This window comes from Ochlerotatus camptorhynchus, unplaced genomic scaffold (assembly GCF_037179485.1).
Source record: "Ochlerotatus camptorhynchus isolate MF236.1 unplaced genomic scaffold, CSIRO-AGI_Acam_v1.1 ptg000358l, whole genome shotgun sequence".
NCBI lineage: Eukaryota > Metazoa > Arthropoda > Insecta > Diptera > Culicidae > Ochlerotatus > Ochlerotatus camptorhynchus.
The window spans coordinates 1,340,036-1,350,932 of NW_027040846.1; the positions used below are offsets into that span (position 1 = coordinate 1,340,036).

Consider the following 10,897-nt stretch of genomic DNA (forward strand, 5'->3'; position numbering starts at 1 on the left):
CTATATGGTTCTTAACTGGAAAAGTTCATTTGTCCATGTAAAAAATGCAAACTACAATTTAGGTATTTTCTAGGGCTGCCGTCATTGATATTTCATCCCGAAAATAAATAAAATCAATACTATATACGTTATTGGAACGTTGTCATTAGATATGAGCGCTCGAAGTTTTATATTTTTGAGCGAGTCGGCCTCTGAGAGGGCCAATTTGAAATAAAGGTCTTGCACGGCGAACCATAGATATAGGTCTAGTTGGCCGATTTGTGTTCCAAGGGGAATATTCTAACCTCCTTGGAACCTCGGGCCGCATGTACACGCTAACTTGAAAGTACCCATTAATGGTTGAAAAAGACCCATTTTGAAGAAAAGTGGCTTAACTCATTAAATGAGTAAATTTTTTACCCATTAATGAGTATCTGTTACCCATTAATGAGTAATTGTTAATCATTTATGGGTAACATATACTCATTAATGCGTAAAATTGTTTAATCATTAATGAGTTAAGCCACTTTTCTTCAAAATGGGTCTTTTTTTACTCATTAATGATTACTTTCAAGTTAGCGTGTATGAGGATATTTTATAAGTCAATTGAACGAGGATTCTCTTTAAACAAAACAAATAGGGAGGATATGAGAGTTCTGATGACTAGCCATGCATAAAGAACCATACATAAAGAGTAGTGAGTTTGCCCCTAGTACAGGGTGGCCAGACCTACCGATTTATCGGTAGACCTACCGATTTTCGGGGTGCCTACCGATTCACAGACAAAACGTTCAAAACTACCGATTTTTCACTTTTCTTACCGAGAATCACAGATGTTTAGATTAGAATTGATTTCGACACGATTAAAGCAGAAGAACTGAAGGACAGTGTATTGTTCTAGAGCAGAGTCATCGACCCCCCCCCCCCCCACACACAAAAGTTTCAAGTATCGGGAAAGCCTTCTTAAGGCTGTGAACCATTTGCCGAGTTAAATTTAAAGTTTGAAAGTTATTTTCTATGTTCGAAAATCCCTGTGCTGTCGATCGACCGGTTTTCGAGAAGAACTTAGCCAAGGTTTTCAAAATTTAACTTCTTGTTTGTCAGAAGTAACCACGCTCGGATTAACAGGGTTAATCGATAACTTTCTATCTGTCAAATTTTAACCAAAAGTTAAAATAATCCACCAAATGGTTCAGAGCCTAAGTCGACCTACCGATAACTACCGATAAAAGCTTTGAGAAGCTACCGATAATGAAAAAAATAATCTAGCCACTCTGCCCTAATAGTCGAGTACCTAACATGCGCATGCGCAAGTGGTCGAAAGAGAGGTAAATACAAAAGTTTTGCTTCGACCATTCTGAAAATGCTTAACCAGAGGGTCATGCAGCTCAAAGTAGAGGAGGTTATTATTGAGAAACTATCCACGGGTCCTCATGGACTTCCTTGAGAAGCCTAACGGATATACCAGTAAAGTCAAAGAAACTATCTGAGAAGTTCTGTGAAAGCCTCCAAGCTCGTTTTGTTTGCATCAAATTAATCCTTTTCCACTTTATTTGTTCCCAAACAGATTTCAGGAGAACCGCTCCGGAATCCGGGAGAGACTTTAAATGATAAATTTCTTGAGAACATTAGTTTTTTTAACTAGTTCGTTTATTTGGAAGGCTCAATCGCGTTAGCTTTACGGAGCCGATAGTTCATTGTTCTTTGTTTGTCTTGTTCTATGTCTAGTAGGAGTTGGGCCGAATACTCGCGGCTTACCCGAGGTTAGAGGGGTACATTGTCGAAGGATAGGATCAAGGGAGGAGCTTGGGGTGAGGTTTCGTAGTCTCATCAGAGTGTTGTCGTCGATATGAACGGTAGTGCCGTTCTAGCTTCGTCTGGAGTTCGACCGGCTATGGTGACCAGTGGGCGACGATGAGGCTTATCGAAACGATGGGACAAGACAGACAAAAGCTAATAAAGAGAGACAAAAGACAAAGGAATTAATTTCTTATACTAGACATTTGCAGAAACACATAAATGGACTGCATACAGCAGATATCGCGAGTTCCCAACACGTCTCTGATAGGGATATAAGGTTGTTTTCCTTGGGCCTCGAGGGTATTCCAAAATCGCTCTCTGCACACTAAGATTATTTTACCGAAATCTGTAAAATTTTACCGAAATATCAACAGCTGAACGTTCGGTGACTTTTCACAGATTTCCTGTAAATTTTCAACGAATATCTGTGAAAAATCACAGAAAATCTGTGAAAAATCACCGAACTGTTTACCAGACGTTCAGCTGTTGGGATTTCGGTAAAATTTCACAGATTTCGGTAAAATAATCTTAGTGTGTGGCGGCGTCATTATCCGTACTTGGACAAACTGCGTGATCGATGTCATCGTAACCATTTCCACACCGACAGATGTTGCTGTCCACGAGGATTATTCTATAGAGATGATAAAATTCGTTTGAAATAGTATGCCGTAACTGCCCAACTCGACTTGATCCAGAACTGATTCGGAAGGAACTTGGTCGGGAGATAAAAAGTCCATATGTATTGATGTGTCATATCACATAAATCGTCTACTCCAGTGCTCAAGTACGATCACAACAAGTGACGATTATTTGATGTTGTTTGCTACTCAAGAATTTCAAGAGTATCAAATAAATTATTTCGCTGTTTTCAGCAAACATGTTTGACAAAAAATAAAGTAGACAAATTGCCAAATAAATGAAACGACAAATAGAAATCAAATATTCGCCATTGCAATATTTGCTCAAATTCATTTGTCAAAATTTGCCAAATATTTGTCGTTCTGTCAAACAGGGTGATGTCAGCTTAAGTGTCATTGCACAGTGGTCCAGAATGCAGATTTACGTAGAGGGATATGTTTTGTGCTTGAAACTTGATCTTTAGGCTAAAGTTTCTTCTACAAAGTTATTCTTCATTTTTATGAAAATGAATTCTAGGGTGGTGCTTATTATCATTAATATCTAAAATGTAATTTTTTTGTTTGAAGAAATTAATTAAGCAAAGTTATAGCTGAGCTAATTTTAAGCAACTTTGGTTGATAGAACTTTTTTATATCTCTTAAATTTACCGATTTAGAGCTACATTCTTGAATTGAGCTAGGGTGTCTCTAAAAAAACAATTGATTTGCTCTAGTTTTCTTATTGCAAATTTCTCAGCAAAAGTGTCTTCGAATATCTTTTAGATCTTTTGAAGGCGCAATTTTTGCTACACAGAGCTTGTCGATATATTTCGCTGATCAAGAGTTATTGACGTTTTTCTACTAAAAATATGCCCTTTTCAAAGGTTAATATCTCTGATTGGGGCAAACAAAAAAAAAGTTTTTTTACGCCATTTCAAAGGGCGTATGTTATTCTCAATAATATCAAAAAAATAAAAGTATATTATTTTTTAAACTCGTATAAAATCAATTTTAATTTCTGCAGATTTTTTTTATTATAATTGGGTATATCTTTTTTATTAGAAGAGATACAAAAAATAAATTTTGCTGTAAAACGTGCGTCTAAAAGAGCTTTAAAAGTCTCTAGAAGATGAATTTCATGAGAAATTTGAAGTAATCAGCTTCAACTTTGCCGTAGAATATATACCTTAATTTCTACAAACAAAAAAGTTAGATTTTTGTTAAAAATGAAAATAAGAACCACCCTAGAATTCATTGTCAAAAATGAGTGCCACACTATAAGGAACAACTTTGTATAAGAGACATTAAGTCTAAAGTTTCACCTAAATCTGCATTCTGGACCACTGGGGCAAACATTTTACCTGTTGACTTATAAACAATAAATAAATAAATAGGTTTTGTCCTTAAAAAAAATTAAAATAGTTAGGATGACATTGAAGAATGCAAATAATATAATGCAAATGATCTTATAATGGTTTTAAACTCAGGTTCTGGCATCTGTCTATAGTGTGGGCCTTCCTGGATGCAATGCAGTTTAATGATGGTTGGCAGGAGGCACTGACCAATGAGATGAACTAGCAAATTGCTTAAAGTTTAAAAAGGAAGCACTGGCAATACAACCAGGGATGGAAAATCATTTACATTGATTAGCCTCTAACTTTTTTCATCAACAGAATTCCGTAAAATAGTGTTTCAAGCTTTTGTAGGCTTTCTTATTAGCTATATCTTTTGTAAATAACTCAAATCTGTAGGGTACAATGATATACAACGCACCCCCTGGGCAGAACGCACCAGCTGACTTTCATTTGTGTTTTTCATGGCTTTTACGTAACTGTTTTGTTGTCTTATCAAGCAGCACTTCTAGCATAGCATCTGGAATCAAAATTCTGCATGATAAATCCTAGAATTGGATTAAAAATTCCAAGAAAAATGAAAACGTGCGTCTTACCCCGGGGGTGCGTTATGTACCATTCTCCCCTATCTCTTATGCATCATGAATCAGAGTGATAAGAACCCACCATTGTTTTTCAGTGAATGTAAATTGCCAGCTCTATTTCATCATGCATAAGTGATTAAGATTTTAGTTTTTAACAAAAGTTGCAGTTAATATCAAAAGCTACAAAAGTTTCATACATCATTTAACGATATTCTGTTGATGAAAAAAGTTAGAGGCAAATGAATGTAAATGAATGCACGAAATGAATGTAAATGAATTTCCATCCCTGAATACAACTAGTTTTAATTAAGGTTTTCTGGTGTTTTTTTTTGCAGACAGCTATAAAGTTATTGTAAAACATAAAATGTTTCTTGCGTTGTGTGCCCGAGAACATGTGATGTGGTAAAATAAATTGTATGGGTGGTTAGCACAACCGCCTAACACACGGAAGGCCTCGGTTCGATCCCGGGTGGAAACAGAACACTTTTTTGATTGATATCAAAGCATAAGCAAAGAAATACAAACCGATGATGCATAAAATTTTGTAATTTGGGAATAATTCCAACATGATGGATCATGACGATTAGTCAAAATAATAAATCTTGTGGCAGCGGTGGGATTCGAACCCACGCCACCGAAGTGACTGGTGCCTTAAACCAGCGCCTTAGACCGCTCGGCCACGCTACCTCACAATACACATTGAATAACACATTCCATTAGGAGTCGTTCTAGAATCGTAGGGTTGACGCTCCAATAGTTGAGGTACGTCAGAAACGTTAGGTTCCTATAGTTGCTGATGGAGGCCGCTATTTTGCACTTTGGAATTTTGATGTGACGTATCTCAGAAAATATAATCATTTCATGTGTGAAATTGTAATCACTACTTTGCAGCACTGCAGCGTACACGTGATTAAAATTAAAATCTCTATAGTTTCTGGGATTCGTAGCATCAAAAATTCGAACTGACAAGGCTAAATAGTCATTTGTGAACCCTATCAACTATCACCATAAGCATCTATAGGAACCACGCTTCTGACGTACCGCAACTATAGGAGCGTTTACCCTACCGCGCGAGCACACGAGTATTTGAAAGCGAAAGTGACACGCTGATAGCCGTTCGTTCCGAATGGGGTTACGCGCCCGGCATCTAGCAGCAGCGGTGTAATGTAATACAATTGTTCACTTTATCAAGCATCTTCCAGTATGGAGAGCGCAAATTGTGTACAAAGTGAATAAAAAAAAATCGCCAGACCGGGAGTAAACAACTTTGCAGTGTTGAAGGAGCTTAGGAGAGCACCAGCGGGTTCAGGGTGGAGAAGTTCGAGAGGATAGTTTACATGGCGTAACCGTTTTTTGTATGGTAGAGTGTGCACAGTAGGGTGGGTCAAGTTTGTATGGCGGATGATAAACCCCAGCTCCCCACTGCTCTTCCGACCCGTTTTGAGGTCCCCAACAACTGTGCAAAATTTGAACGAATTTGGTTGCGGTCTGGATTTGCCGGAGAGCTTTAAAGTTTGTATGGAAAAATGTATAGGGAACGAAACGAAACTTTCAGTTGATTGTCAAAAATTTCTAAGTTGCTTAATTTAGACCAAACCTGATGATTATATTGAAAAAACTGTGCAGAATAACTTTGTCCAAGACCACAAGTCGATTCGACTTCTTTGGAAATAGAGATATGCGCGAAGCACTTGGTAGGGGAAATGGTTTTAATGTTGGCCTATGGATCTAAGATTGGGCTCATCGCTAAAAATCTGCTATTTATCAATTTTATCTAGATGAACGCGTCATTGGGACGGTACTTATGTCTATTTTTGGTCGCTATTGAACATTTAGTCGATTGCTGAATTTTTGTATGGGCCCAAATACATTTAGGCCGAAATTACATCTTTTTTGTCTATATAGTAAAAGGGTAATAACTTTTTGCTCAGAAGTTGAATCAATTTGAGATCTTCGAAAAAGTTGTTCAAATTTAAATGGTTAAAATTTAGTGATATTTGACTTAGAATTAAATGAATAGCTTCGTTCTGTTTCCCATACAAAATTCGTTAAAATTTGGCACAGTTGACTTAAGTACAGATTGAAAGAGCAGTTGGAAGAAAGGGGGTTGTTAAGTCGACCCACCCTAGTGCACAGTGTACATTACGACGACGCAAGAGAAAGAGAGAGAGAGAGAGAGTCGATTTTATGTTTATCAATAAACAGTGTACTTCAATTATCAAGACCTTTCCACGACCGGCTATTAAAACAAACCAGCTGGCGGCTCGGATGGCTTGTATCAATAATTGGTTATCATCACTCTGGTCCACAGGAGAGCGTGCGAGTCGACAAATATAGCCGAGCTGCTCTCGTTCAGGTCACCACTGCGGGTTCTTATCATTCTTCCGTAATTACAGTGTGATAAACTCGCTTCACGTAATCTAAACAAAAACACAGACGACATGACTTGATATCAGCAGGACCAGACAAATGAGTGTTCTATTAAATGACTGATTGCATAATTTAGCAGTGTCAACAACCAACAGGCATCCATTTGCTTTCATGTTTCCCCTATCATTGTGCTTGGATGAAGGTTTCGCGATGTCCGTTAGCGGGTTGGTTCATCCATTAGACGATTGCATACTTCAATTAAGTGATAGCTGTTGTTGCTGCGCTTTGATGACATAATACATTCAATTTATCGAAACGGGAATTTGTTGGTCGATTTATGTTTGCTTACGGCAATGTATTCGCATATTTTATGTTGCTTAACATTGAGTTGAGTTCATACAGCACTTCCCAAGTAACACATTTTGATTTATGAGAGTTCAGTAGACCATGATTTAGACTTGTAGCATACTTTAAAATCTCGATTAAACTTGTAATGCTACTTGGGTTAACTTTACTGCGGTTGCACCACGAAAAGTTACTCTTAAGGTCAAAACACATCGTTGAGTTGCCTTTTGATTGAATGGAAATAGTTAAACACATAGAAATTACTAATTTTACACATGCCGGAGTTCATTTTTGACATAAAGGATACAACATAAACAATAGTTGTTGATTATTTCGATAATCTACTTCTAGACAGCGCATATACAGTTTAATGCAGGATTATTTCACGCCGAGTATCCGAGGGAAGTGGAATTGACCTCTTCCGATTTGAACCAAATTTTGAGGAGAGACATATTTCAAACCAAGTTTTGAAAATTCAAATATATGTGCCAATCGGATCACCCCTCAGTCGAGGGGAGAATTTACTATTTTTCGTGATTTTCAAGAAAGCACTGCTTTCTTTTGAAAATGTTCCCGGAACGAATAAAGCTTCAGGCCATGGCTATACCAAATAACAACACACGCACTGATATATGATAAACCAGCCGTGACAAAACAATTAAGAAAATCAATCATTACATTAACGTCATTATGATTCTGAACGCTAAGCAGGAGTATTTTTTGCAAACCATTTCAGTCTGTCATTTTTCATCATTGTAATGGTTGAGCAGTGGTACGACCCGCGAAATGCTTTTAGTACACACTAACTTTAGATTACTGGAGTCAGTAAATTTTTACTGGGTTTTTGAATTGCGGATCGCTCAGTAATCATTACAGCAATAATGTGAAGTACCGAACTGTCCGTAAAGTCAATCTGTCAAAAATAACTGTTCATTCAGTAAATGGTTCGAGTTGCGTTCAGCAATGTTAACTGGAAAGCCCAGTATTGTTTTGTTTATTTTGCTGTAGTTTAACTGACTAGACAGTTATTTTGTTCATTCTTATACCGTTTTACCCAGTTTCACACTCATTTTAGTTTACCGAAGTCAGTAAAATTTTACTGGGTTTTTGAACTGCGGACCACCCAGTTATTAGATCGGTTGCAATTTTTAATACCGAACTTCCAGTAGCAGCAAAATGGAAATGAAACGTTAAAGAATACTATATGTTCAGTAATGCATATAAAACCATTATCGGGGAATCAACTGATGAGCTCAGTACATATGATCAAAATAATGTTGATTGAATATAATGATTATGATTGCAGCAGCATAAAATTCATCATACGCTTTCAATATGGCTCATGATCAATAATGTTGTTTCGAAATTCTACAATACTTTTAACTGCATGCGGTATCATTTGGCGTACAGAACGAACATCGTCTATTTGAACAAAAACTAATGAGAATACAGAACATCATCTATACATTAGTTACTTACCTGAATTCGATCAGTTTCCTATGTAAAAGTTACAGTAAACTGTACATAATTACGTGGCAGCACTTTATATGCCCAAACTATCCAAGCATTGTGTCTTGTGTCAAAGTGCACATCAACATTGATGAGGATTCAGTAAATAATATATAAAACTGTTTCTTCGGTAATATTTTGTACTGAAAATTAGTACAGTTCAGTAAACATACTACTTTACCGTTTAATCCGTAAAAATACTTGCAGTACACAGTATTCTTTAGGCAACTTAACTGATATTCAGTTATTAAATACCGATTGTCGGTTTCAAGTCACGTCTGAACTGATGTTTCAGCTATAATTTTGCTTTACAAACCAGAGTCAGTAAAATTAATTACCGAACACCTAAATCCTGAATGAGTGTGTATGTGGAATGTATGCTCGCAGACTTACCAAACATTTCAAAGATGCTTCAAGTGTTTTGTAATTTAGTAATACCGTGGACTCCCGGTAACCTGAACACTTTCCAGTTTGAATCCAGGTAATCTGCATGCCGTGCAAATTAAAAATTACTCAAACGTCATTTAGCAGATGGGAATGGAGAAAAGCGAAATAGAACGATGTGAAATGGAAGCGCATCTCCCTTCGCACTACCTCGAACCTTGGACAGCCGAAGACCACATGCTCCGGCGTTTCGTCCACGTTGCCACATCGGTATTAGTCTTTGCCTCCATCTACCGTTCTCCGCCATGTCCACTCCTGTTGCCACTGCCAACGACTCCACTCTCATAACTTTCCGTACTCTTCCGGCTTCTCTTCTCTCTAGGGACCATTCCGGCGATAACGCATACTGCTACCGACGAGATGGTTCTGAATTCACTCACGACTCGCGTGGCCATGAGCCGGAACATACTGCTCAGTTTCCTTTGGTTCTGCTTCGTTGGCAGGCTGGACCTCCATACCTCAGTATCGACTGCGACACACTGGCCAGTAGACTGCTCGGACCAGAGTTGTTCGGCGTGATTCAAGCCCAGGTATTTCAACACGCGCTTCGAGGCTATGGCGTACTCCCCGACGGTGATTCCTGCCCGCTGCACCGCTTCACAGTTACTGGCCAATAGCACTTCTGTTTTGTGGTGGGTTATCAGCAACTTCGCTTCTTGCATCCAGTTACCAATCATGTCGATCGCATCGGTTGCCAACACTTCCACCTCTCCCGCGTCTCGCCTGTTACCGTCAAAACGACGTCGTCCACAAAGCCAACGATCTCAACTCCTTTGGGCAGCTTCAGCGTTAGCACGCCGCACAGTGCACAGGGGTTGAAATCGTAATTTTCGTGCGCTTAATTAATAGCTCCTTTATTATGGTATTTAGAGAAGTGTTTCAATATGCTACTGCGCTTCTTTTGAGTTAAAAGATTAATCCCCCTAAAAGTGAGATAGAAAATTTATTTTTTTAAATATTCAATGTACAAGGTTGGTGTTCTGGACAAAGTTGTAGAAAATGGCTTTTTAAACAACTTTGCCATATATACCTAATTGATATCTTTTTTATTTTTCAAGATATGTGACGGTCCCTCAAAAATGGGTTTCTCATCATAGCTTTTTGGTCTACATTTTTACGGCTTTGCCATGTTCTAGCAAGTTGTAGATAATGACAAAATACACAATTTTGCATGGTACTGCATTACAGTATCTTTGGTACAAAAAAAGTTATTGAAGTTTTGTAGATTTTTTTTAATCATAATTTACGAACTTTTAACTTAGCAGAGGGGAAACTGAAGCAAAGTCCCCTTGGTGCATCTGAAACTATAAGAAATTTTACTTAAAAATGATAGTTAAAATCTGCGAACGTAAGCGATTGTTGGTAGACATTGATTTAAACAAACTAGTGATAGTCGAATCTAGTGATGTCCGATTACTGCTCGATTAACCGAGCTAATCGATTATCTGTTAAAATTATCAATTAATTTTTAATCGATTATTTAATGCCTCAATTATCTGCTAATGGTTTAAATTGGCTTCGATTAATGCACGATTATTTCTATTTTCATGGGAATTAGGAGTTGAATTTATTTTAGGGTATATAGACTTTATCTATTTTGTTTGTATTACTACATACGTGATGTTAACGATTTACATATTTGAAGATACTAAGCGTCAATTAATAAGTCTAAGTTTATTTAGTGGATTCTGGATATAGGAAAAATGTATCTAATGTTGGCCTAAGGATCTAAGATTGGGTCCATCGCTAAAAATCTGCTATTTATCAATTTTATCTAGATGAACGCGTTATTGGGACGTTACTTATGGATATTTTTGGTTGCTATTGAAAATTTAGTCGATTGATGAATTTATGTATGGGCCCAAATTAGGAACACTTAGGCCGACATTACCTGCAT

General features: G+C 37.5%; 1 non-coding gene across 1 annotated transcript; it reads right to left on the reverse strand.

The window, feature by feature from the left end:
* Positions 1 to 4,937: 4,937 nt before the first annotated feature.
* Positions 4,938 to 5,019, reverse strand: TRNAL-AAG (transfer RNA leucine (anticodon AAG)). The gene has a single exon. It is a non-coding gene; the product is annotated as a tRNA-Leu (tRNA).
* Between the last annotated feature and the right edge of the window lie 5,878 nt (positions 5,020 to 10,897).